A 12,355-nucleotide genomic window follows, 5' to 3' on the forward strand; every position below is an offset into this window, starting at 1 on the left:
TATCGGATTGAGTCTTTAAGGATTTGAGAACACTTGATGTATGTCTTGCGTGGGATACTCGTGGTGACAATGGGGTATTCTATTGATTCACTTGATGTATGTTTTGGTGATCAACTTGCGGGTTCCGTGACCTTGGGAATCTATGCATAGGGGTTGGCACACGTTTTCGTCTTGACTCTCCGGTAGAAACTTTGGGGCACTCTTTGAAGTTCTTTGTGTTGGTTGAATAGATGAATCTGAGATTATGTGATGCATATCGTATAATCATACCCACGGATACTTGAGGCGACATTGGAGTATCTAGGTGACATTAGGGTTTTGGTTGATTTGTTTCTTAAGGTGTTATTCTAGTACGAACTCTAGGATAGATTGAACAAAAATAATAGCTTCGTGTTATTTTACCATGGACTCTTGAATAGATCGATTAGAAAGAATAACTTTGAGGTGGTTTCGTACCCTACAATAATCTCTTTGTTTGTTCTCCGCTATTAGTGACTTTGGAGTGACTCTTTGTTGCATGTTGAGGGATAGTTATATGATCCAATTATGTTATTATTGTTGAGAGAGCTTGCACTAGTGAAAGTATGAACCCTAGGCCTTGTTTCTACACATTGCAATACCGTTCGTGCTTACTTTTATCACTTGCTACCTTGCTGTTTTTAGATTTTCAGATTACAAAAACCTATATCTACTATCCATATTGCACTTGTATCACCATCTCTTCGCCGAACTAGTGCACCTATACAATTTACCATTGTATTTGGTGTGTTGGGGACACAAGAGACTCTTTGTTATTTGGTTGCAGGGTTGCTTGAGAGAGACCATCTTCATCCTACGCCTCCCACGGATTGATAAACCTTAGGTCATCCACTTGTGGGAAATTTTCTACTGTCCTACAAACCTCTGCACTTGGAGGCCCAACAACGTCTACAAGAAGAAGGTTGCGTAGTAGACATCAAGCAGTTTCTGGCGTCGTTGCCGGGGAGGTGAGTGCTTGAAGGTATATCTTTAGATCTTGCAATCGAATCTTTTAGTTTCTTGTTTTATCACTAATTTAGTCTATAAAAGAAAACTACAAAAAATGGAATTGAGGGTGCCTCATATGCTTCATCTTTTTAATGTCTTCCGTGAAAATAAGGATTCCGATAATTGTGCTCAATTGCTTGAGGAAGAATGCATTAGAATGTTTGGCACTAAATATTTGAATGATGAGGATGATTGCAATGTTGTTAGTATGAATTCCTTGAATATCCATGATGCTAATGATATGCAAAGCCACAAGCTTGGGGAAGCTATGTTTGATGAAGATGATATTTTTTGCCCCCCAAGTTTTGATGAGCAAGTTTATTATGATGATAGCATGCCTCCTACTTATGATGATTATATTGATGAAAGTGGGTTTGGAAGAGTGTCAACTTTAGGAAGTAATGATCCCACTATTTTGGAGGGTGTTGAATCTTATTGTGATAATTATGAAAGTGGATTTGTAGAGGTCATGACTTTATTTAGTGATGAATCCACTATTTCGGAAGAGGTTCCAATTGATTTTGAGAACAAAGTTGATATCTATGATGATTATTGTGATGACATGTATGCTATAAAGAACAATGATAACCATGAAACTTTTCATCATGATTTTAATTTTCAATTGGATTATGCCTCACATGATAGTTATTTTGTTGAGTTTGCTCCCACCACTATTCATGAGAATAAATTTGCTTATGTGGAGAGTAATAAAGTTTCTATGCTTGTGCATCATGAGAATAATGCTTTATGTGATGGTTATATTTTTGAATTCATTCATGATGCTACTGAAAATTATTATGAGGGAGGAACATATGCTTGTAGGAATTGCAATAATATCCAGTTTCCTCCCTATGTGCTTAAAGTTTAGAAGTTATGCTTGTTTTGCCTTCCTATGCTAGTTGATTATTGTTCCCATAAGCTGTTTGCTCACAAAATCCCTATGCAGAGGAAGTGGGTTAGACTTAAATGTGCTAGCCATATTCTTCATGGTGCTCTCTTATGTTTCAATTCTTATCTTTTATGTGAGCATCATTGAAATCATCATGCCTAGCTAGGGGCGTTAAACGTTAGCGCTTGTTGGGAGGCAACCCAATTTTATTTTTGTCGTTTGCTTTTTCTCCTGTTTAGTAATAAATAATTCATCTAGCCTCTGGTTAGATGTGGTTTTATGTTTTAGTTAGTGTTTGTGCCAAGTAGAACCTTTGGGAAGACTTGGGTGAAGTCTTTGTGATCTTGCTGTAAAAAACAGAAACTTTAGCGCTCACGAGATTAGCTGTCATTGTATACTGGAGAGTGCTTTTAGGTTGATTCTTTTTGCAGATGATTAATAGACAAATTACTCATGTCCAAAAATTTATTTCAGAATTTTTGGAGTGACATAAGTATTTGAATGATACAGATTACTACAGACTGTTCTGTTTTTGACAGATTCTGTTTTCTATGTGTTGTTTGCTTATTTTGATGAATCTATGAGTAGTATCGGAGGATATGAACCATAGAGAAGTTGGAATACAGTAGATATTACACCAATATTAATTTAGAATGAGTTCACAACAGTACCTAAGTGGTGGTTTTATTTTCTTATACTAACGGAGCTTACGAGTTTTCTGTTGTGTTTTGTGTTGTGAAGTTTTCAAGTTTTGGGTAAAGATTCGATGGACTATGGAATAAGGAGTGGCAAGAGCCTAAGCTTGGGTATGCCCAAGGCACCCCAAGGTAATATTCAAGGACAACCAAGAGCCTAAGCTTGGGGATTCCCCGGATGGCATCCCCTCTTTCGTCTTCGTTCATCGGTAACTTTACTTGGAGCTATATTTTTATTCACCACATGATATGTGTTTTGCTTGGAGCGTCATTTTATTTTATTTTGTTTTGCTTGCTGTTTGAATAAAATACCATGATCTGAAATTCTTAAATGTTAGAGAGTCTTCACATAGTTACATAATTATTCAACTACTCATTGATCTTCACTTATATCTTTCGGAGTAGTTTGTTGTTTGCTCTAGTGCTTCACTTATATCCTTTTAGAGCACGGCAGTGGTTTTATTTTGAACAAATAGATGAACTCTCATGCTTCACTTATATTATTTTGAGAGTCTTTTAGAACAGCATGGTAATTTTCTTTGGTTATGAAACTAGTCCTAATATGTTAGGCATCCAAGATGGGTATAATAAAAACTTTCATATAGAGTGCATTGAATACTATGAGAAGTTTGATACTTGATGATTGTTGTGAGATATGAAGATGGTAATATTAGAGTCGTGCTAGTTGAGTAATTGTGAAATTGATAAATACTTGTGTTGAGGTTTGCAAGTCCCGTAGCATGCACGTATGGTAACCGTTGTGTGAGAAATTTGAAGCATGAGGTGTTTCTTTGATTGTCCTCCTTATGAGTGGCGGTCGGGGACGAGCGATGGTCTTTTCCTACCAATCTATCCCCCTAGGAGCATGTGCGTAGTTCTTGGTTTTGATGACTTATAGATTTTTGCAATAAGTATGTGAGTTCTTTATGACTAATGTTGAGTCCATGGATTATACGCACTCTCACCTTTCCATCATTGCTAGCCTCTTCAGTACCGTGCATTGCCCTTTCTCACCTTGAGAGTTGGTGCAAACTTCGCCGGTGCATCCAACCCCCGTGATACGATACGCTCTATCACACATAAACCTCCTTATATCTTCCTCAAAACAGCCACCATACCTACCTATTATGGCATTTCCATAGCCATTCCGAGATATATTTCCATGCAACTTTCCACCGTTCCGTTTATTATGACACGCTTCATCATTGTCATATTGCCTTGCATGATCATGTAGTTGACATCGTATTTGTGGCAAAGCCACCATGTATAATTTCATACATGTCACTCTTGATTCGTTGCCCATCCCGGTACGGAGGCACTCATATAGAGTCATATTTTGTTCTAGTATCGAGTTGTAATCATTGAGTTGTAAATAAATAGAAGTGTGATGATCATCATTAATAGAGCATTGTCCCAAAAATAAAGAGAAAGGTCAAATAAAAAAGGCCAAAAAAAGAGAAAGGCCAAATAAAAAAAGACAGGCCAAATAAAAAATATAATGAAGGGACAATGCTACTATCCTTTTTCCACACTTGTGCTTCAAAGTAGCACCATGATCTTCATGATAGAGAGTCTCTTATATTGTCACTTTCATATACTAGTGGGAATTTTTCATTATAGAACTTGGCTTGTATATTCCAACAATGGGATTCCTCAAATGCCCTAGGTCTTCGTGAGCAAGCAAGTTGGATGCACACCCACTTAGTTTATTTTGATGAGCTTTCATACATTTATAGCTCTAGTGCATCTGTTGCATGGCAATCCCTACTCCTTGCATTGACATCAATTGATGGGCATCTCCATAGCCAGTTGATTAGCCGCGTCAATGTGAGACTTTCTCCTTTTTGTCTTCTCCACACAACCCCCATCATCATATTCTATTCCACCCATAGTGCTATGTCCATGGCTCACGCTAATGTATTGCGTGAAAGTTGAAAAAGTTTGAGAATACTAAAGTATGAAACAATTGCTTGGCTTGTCATCGGGGTTGTGCATGATGAGAGCATTTTGTGTGACGAAAATGAAGCATGGCCAAACTATATGATTTTGTAGGGATGAGCTATCTTTGGCTATTTTATTTTGAGAAGACATAATTGCTTGGTTAGTTTGCTTGAAGTATTTTTTTATGTCAATATTAAACTTTTGTCTTGGATCTTTCGGATCTGAACATTCATGCCACAATAAGGAAAATTACATTGATAAATATGTTAGGTAGCATTCCACATCAAAAATTCTGTTTTTATCATTTACCTACTCGAGGACGAGCAGGAATTAAGCTTGGGGATGCTTGATACGCTCCATCGTATCTATAATTTTTTATTGTTCCATGCTATTATATTATCCATCTAGGATGTTTTATATGCATTTATATGCTATTTTATATGATTTTTGGGACTAACGTATTAACCTAGAGCCTAGTGCCAGTTTCTATTTTTTTCCTTGTTTTTGTGTATCGCAGAAAAGGAAAACCAAACGGAGTCCAATTGACCTGAAATTTCACGGAGATTATTTTTGGACCAGAAGAAGCCCACGGAGTATCAGAGATGGGCCAGAAGAGTCCCGAGGCACCCACGAGGGTGGGGGGCGCGCCCTACCCCCCTGGGCGCGCCCCCCTACCTTGTGGCCACCTCGGAGACCCCCTTGACTTGTTCCCGATGCCAACACCTCTTATATATACATAAACCCCCAGAACATAACCTAGATCGGGAGTTCCACTGCCGCAAGCCTCTGTAGCCACCAAAAACCAATTGGGACCCTATTCTGGCACCCTGCCGGAGGGGGTATCCCTCACCGTGGCCATCTTCATCATCCCGGCGCTCTCCATGACGAGGAGGGAGTAGTTCACCCTCGGGGCTGAGGGTATGTACCAGTAGCTATGTGTTTTGATCTCTCTCTCGTGTTCTTGATTTGCCACGATCTTGATGTATCGTGAGCTTTGCTATTATAGTTGGATCTTATGATGTTTCTCCCCCTCTACTCTCTTGTAATGGATTGAGTTTTCCCTATCTTATCGGATTGAGTCTTTAAGGATTTGAGAACACTTGATGTATGTCTTGTGTGGGATACCCGTGGTGACAATGGGGTATTCTATTGATTCACTTGATATATGTTTCGGTGATCAACTTGCGGGTTCCATGACCTTGGGAATCTATGCATAGGGGTTGGCACACGTTTTCGTCTTGACTCTCCGATAGAAACTTTGGGGCACTCTTTGAAGTTCTTTGTGTTGGTTGAATAGATGAATCTGAGATTGTGTGATGCAGATCGTATAATCATACCCATGGATACTTGAGGTGACATTGGAGTATCTAGGTGACATTAGGGTTTTGGTTGATTTGTGTCTTAAGTTGTTATTCTAGTACGAACTCTGGGATAGATTGAACGAAAAGAATAGCTTCACGTTATTTTACTACGGACTCTTGAATAGATCGATCAGAAAGAATAACTTTGAGGTGGTTTCGTACCCTACAATAATCTCTTTTCTTGTTCTCTGCTATTAGTGACTTTGGAGTGACTCTTTGTTGCATGTTGAGGGATAGTTATATGATCCAATTATGTTATTATTGTTGAGAGAGCTTGCACTAGTGAAAGTATGAACCCTAGGCCTTGTTTCTACACATTGCAATATCGTTCGTGCTTACTTTTATCACTTGCTACCTTGCTGTTTTTATATTTTCAGATTACAAAAACCTATATCTGCTATCCATATTGCACTTGTATCACCATCTCTTCGCTGAACTAGTGCACCTATACAATTTACCATTGTATTGGGTGTGTTGGGGACACAAGAGACTCTTTGTTATTTGGTTGCTGGGTTGCTTGAGAGAGACCATCTTCATCCTACGCCTCCCACGGATTGATAAACCTTAGGTCATCCACTTGAGTGAAATTTGCTACTGTCCTACAAACCTCTGCACTTGGAGGCCCAACAACGTCTACAAGAAGAAGGTTGCGTAGTAGACATCATACTCCGCTTCACACATAGATCCCGCCACGATGCTCTGTTTGGAACTGCACCAACGGACAGCTCCACCATTCAATATAAATACGTATCCGGTTTGTGACTTAGAGTCATCCAGATCAGTGTCAAAGCTTGCATCGACGTAACCATTTACGACAAGCTCTTTATCACCTCCATAAACGAGAAACATATCCTTAGTCCTTTTCAGGTATTTCAGGATGTTCTTCACCATTGTCCAGTGATACACTCCTGGATTACTTTGGTAACTCCCTGCTAAACTTATAGCAAGGCACACATCAGGTCTGGTACACAACATTGCATACATGATAGAAACTATGGCTGAGGCATAGGGAATGACTTTCATTTTCTCTCTATCTTCTGCAGTGGTTGGGCATTGAGTCTGACTCAACTTCACACCTTGTAACACAGGAAAGAACCCTTTCTTTGACTGATCCATTTTGAACTTCTCAAAACTTTATCAAGGTATGTGCTTTGTGAAAGTCCAATTAAGCGTCTTGATCTATCTCTATAGATCTTGATGCCCAATATATAAGCAGCTTCACTGAGGTCTTTCATTGAAAAATTCTTATTCAAGTATCCTTTTATACTATGCAGAAATTCTGTATTATTTCCAATCAACAATATGTCATCCACATATAATATTAGAAATGCTACAGAGCTCCCACTCACTTTCTTGTAAATACAGGCTTCTCCAAAAGTCTGTATAAAACCATATACTCTGATCACACTATCAAAGCGTATATTCCAACTCCGAGATGCTTTCACCACTCCATAAATGGATCGCTCGAGCTTGCACACTTTGTTAGTAGCTTTAGGATCGACAAAATCTTCTGGTTGCATCATATACAACTCTTATTTAAGAAATCCATTAAGGAATGCAGTTTTGACATCCATTTGCCAAATTTCATAATCATAAAATGCGACAATTGCTAACATGATTCAGACAAACTTAAGCATCGCTACGGGTGAGAAAGTCTCATCGTAGTCAACTCCTTGAACTTGTCCAAAACCTTTCGCAACAAGTCGAGCTTTGTAGATAGTAGCATTACCGTCAGCGTCAGTCTTCTTCTTGAAGATCCATTTATTCTCTCTGGCTTGTTGATCATCAGGCAAGTCAACCAAAGTCTACACTTTGTTCTCATACATGGATCCCATCTCAGATTTCATGGCCTCAAGCCATTTCGCGGAATCTGGGCTCATCATCGCTTCCTCATAGTTTATAGGTTCGTCATGGTCTAGTAACATGACTTCCAGAACAGGATTACCGTACCACTCTGGTATGGAACGTACTCTGGTTCACCTACGAGGTTCGGTAGTAACTTGATCTGAATTTTCATGATCATCATCATTAACTTTCTCATTAATTGGTGTAGGCATCACGGGAACGGTTTTCTGTGATGAGCTACTTTCCAATTCGAGGGAAGGTACGACTACCTCATCAAGTTCTAGTTTCCTCCCACTCACTTCTTTCGAGAGAAACTCCTTCTCTACAAAGGATCCATTCTTAGCAACAAATGTCTTGCCTTCGGATCTGTGATAGAAGGTGTACCCAACAGTTTCTTTTGGGTATCCTATCAGGTTGAAGCTTTTTCACATAAGCATCGCAGCCCCAAACTTTAAGAAACGACAACTTAGGTTTCTTGCCAAACCACAATTCATATGGTGTCGTCTCAATGGATTTAGATGGTGCCCTATTTAACGTGAATGCAGCTGATGACCTACAAGTATAGGGGATCTATCATAGTCCTTTCGATAAGTAAGAGTGTCGAACCCAACGAGGAGCAGAAGGAAATGACAAGCAGTTTTCAGTAAGGTATTCTCTGCAAGCACTGAAATTATCGGTAACAGATAGTTTTTTGATAAGGTAATTTGTAACGGGTAACAAGTAACAAAAGTAAACAAGGTGCAGCAAGGTGGCCCAATCCTTTTTGTAGCAAAGGAAAAGCCTGGACAAACTCTTATATAAAGGAAAGCGCTCCCGAGGACACATGGGAATTATCGTCAAGCTAGTTTTCATCATGCTCATATGATTTGCGTTCGTTACTTTGATAATTTGATATGTGGGTGGACCGGTGCTTGGGTACTGCCCTTCCTTGGACAAGCATCCCACTTATGATTAACCCGCCTCGCAAGCATCCGCAACTACGAAAGAAGAATTAAGGTAAACCTAACCATAGCATGAAACATACGGATCCAAATCAGCCCCTTACGAAGCAACGCATAAACTAGGGTTTAAGCTTCTTTCACTCTAGCAACCCATCATCTACTTATTACTTCCCAATGCCTTCCCCTAGGCCCAAATAATGGTGAAGTGTCATGTAATCAACGTTCACATAACACCACTAGAGGAAAGACAACATACATCTCATCAAAATATCGAACGAATACCAAATTCACATGACTACTTATAACAAGACTTCTCCCATGTCAGGAACAAACGTAACTACTCACAAATCATATTCATGTTCATAATCAGAGGGGTATTAATGTGCATAAATGATCTGAACATATAATCTTCCATCAAATAAACCAACTAGCATCAACTACAAGGAGTAATCAACACTACTAGCAACCCACAAGTACCAATCTGAGGTTTTGAGACAAAGATCGGATACAAGAGATGAACTAGGGTTTGAGAGGAGATGGTGCTGGTGAAGATGTTGATGGAGATTGACCCCCTCCCGATGAGAAGATCGATAATGATGACGATGGTGATGATTTCCCCCTCCCGGAGGGATGTTTCCCCGGCAGAACAGCTCCGCCGGAGCCCTAGATTGGTTCCGCCTCGAGACGGCGGCACTTCGTCCCGAAAGCTTCCTTCTTATTTTTTTCCCAGGAAAAAATACACCTTATACTAGAAGATGGGCATCGGGGGGCTCCAGGTGGCCCACGAGGCAGGGGGCGCGCCCAGGGGGGTAGGGCGCGCCCTCCACCCTCGTGGACGGTGGGTGGCCCCCCTCTGGTGCTTTCTTCACCCAATATTTTTAATATATTCCAAAACTTACTTTCGTGGAGTTTCAGGACTTTTGGAGTTGTGCGGAATAGGTCTCTAATATTTGCTCCTTTTCTAGCCCAGAATTCCAGCTGCCGGCATTCTCCCTCTTCATGTAAACCTTGTAAAATAAGAGAGAAAAGGCATAAGTATTGTGACATAATGTGTAATAACAGCCCATAATGCAATAAATATCGATATAAAAGCATCATGCAAAATGGACGTATCAACTCCCCCAAGCTTAGACCTCGCTTGTCCTCAAGCGGAAGCCGATATCGAAAAATATGTCCACATGTTTAGAGATAGAGGTGTCGATAAAATGAAATACAGACATGAGGGCATCATGGTCATTCTTAGAATAGAAACACACACACACACACACACACACACACATATATTGTCATATGATTTCTTATGCTAAAGTAACAATCTATTCACAATGTAAAGTACAAATCAGAAACTTCATTGAAAAACTAACAAACTATAATCTTAGTCATTGAAGCAATTGCAATTTATCATAACATCGGAAAGAGTCAATATAAGAGCTTTTCAGCAAGTCCACATACTCAACTATCATTTAGTCTTTCACAATTGCTAACACTCACGCAATATTTATGGGTATGAAGTTTTAATCGGGCACAGAGAAAGATAGGGGCTTATAGTTTTGCCACCCAACCTTTTACCTCAAGGGTAACGTCAACAATAATGCTTTATGAAAACCCACATCCAATTGGATATATATATCAGGATCTTTCCAACACATAGTGCTTGCCAAAGGATAAAGTGTAAAAAGGAAAGGTGAAGATCACCATGACTCTTGTATAAGGCATAAGACAAAAAATAAAAGATAGGCCCTTCGCAGAGGGAAGCAGAGGTTGTCATGTGCTTTTATGGTTGGATGCACAAAATCTTAGTGCAAAAGAACATCACTTTATATTTATGTGAAAACCTCTCTTTCTTTAGCATGTCATCTTTTAATGAGTGCTCACAATCATAAAAGATGTCCAAGATAGTATATTTATATGTGAAAACCTCTCTTTCTTTATTTCTTCCTATTAATTGCAACGATGACCAAAACTATGTTTGTCAGCTCTCAACAACTTTTATTCATCATACTCTTTATATGTGAAGTCATTACTCTCCATAAGATCAATATGATCTCTTTTTTTCTTTTTTTTTCTTTTATTCCCTCAAGATCATAGCCAGATAACCAAGCCCTTGACTCAAGACTAATATTTATTATATATAGTTCATGGACTCGATTACATAGATAAGGATCAACACAAAAACTCAAAGCTAGATCATACTAAACTTTATTCTACTAGACCAGGATATAACCAAAAGGACCGAACTAAGAAAAACGGTAAAGATAGAAGTGTGATGGTGATACGATACCGGGGCACCTCCCCAAGCTTGGCAGTTGCCAAGGGGAGTGCCCATACCCATGTATTTATGTCTCTTCAGAGGTGGTGATGTGATATTCTTGGCGATGATGCCCCTTAGGATATGATTCTCTTCCTCGAGCTTATTGACTTGCTGCTTGAGATCCATTATTTCCCTCCGGAGCTTACCCGTGACGGCTAATGCTCCTTTCACCCGAGGATGTTGCATAGCTGCGGGAGAACACGTAACACTCTTTTTCATTTTTTCATAAGAAAGAAATCTAACATTGGGAGGGATGACTGAGTTTGGAATTGCTGAGCTCTGAAGTTCCTCCATCATGAATCTGGCTTGGAGACGAGAGGTAACTTATTGATCCTCTTCCATGGCATCTATCCTTTTCAAGTCGGCCTCCATCTCTTCCTCTGTTGATGGCCCAAAGTGGTCATCATCACTGTTTGCTCCTGGCCCTGGTGTCGGATGAGACACCCGACTCTCCCCGACTGACTCTTGAGAAGACATCTCAAAACAAAAACCGAGGATTGTGTCATGGTACGGTGGTCAAAACCTTCGGGAGATTATATAATGAATTTTTACCGACCAAAAGAAGTATCGTGCAAGAAAACGGAGTCTGGAGGGCACACGAGGTGCCCACGAGGCAGGGGGCGTGCCCAGGGGGTAGGGTGCGCCCTCCACCCTCGTGGATGCCTCGTGTCCCTTTCGGACTACTTCTTATTTTCCTATTTTCTTAAATATTCCAAAACGGAGAAAATTGCTACTAGAACTGTTTTGGAGTCGGTTTACTTACCGTACCACATACCTATTCCTTTTCGGAGTCTGAAACGTTCTGGAAAGTGACCCTTATGTACTCCTCCGGGGTTACGGTGTCAATAACATTGGTTTCAACATTTATGGGATTACCTGAGATATAATGTTTGATTCTTTGACCGTTCACCACCTTCGGATTTGTGCCTTCGAAGTTGTTGATCTTTATGGCACCAGAACGATAGACCTCCTCGATAACGTAAGGACCTTCCCATTTAGAGAGGAATTCTCCTGCAAAAAATCTTAAACGAGAGTTGTATAACATAACATAATCACCTACATTAAACTCACGCTTTTGTATCCTTTTGTCATGCCATCTTTTAACTTTTTCTTTAAACAGTTTGGCATTCTCATAGGCCTGGGTTCTCCACTCATCAAGTGAGCTAATGTCAAATAGTCTCTTCTCACCGGCAAGTTTGAAATCATAATTGAGCTCTTTAATGGTCCAATATGCCTGATGTTCTAGTCCGAGAGGTAAGTGACATGCTTTTCCATAAACCATTTTATACGGAGACATACCCATAGGATTTTCATATGCAGTTCTATAGGCCCATAATGCATCATCA

Source organism: Aegilops tauschii, chromosome 3 (genome assembly GCF_002575655.3).
Source record: "Aegilops tauschii subsp. strangulata cultivar AL8/78 chromosome 3, Aet v6.0, whole genome shotgun sequence".
Lineage (NCBI taxonomy): Eukaryota > Viridiplantae > Streptophyta > Magnoliopsida > Poales > Poaceae > Aegilops > Aegilops tauschii.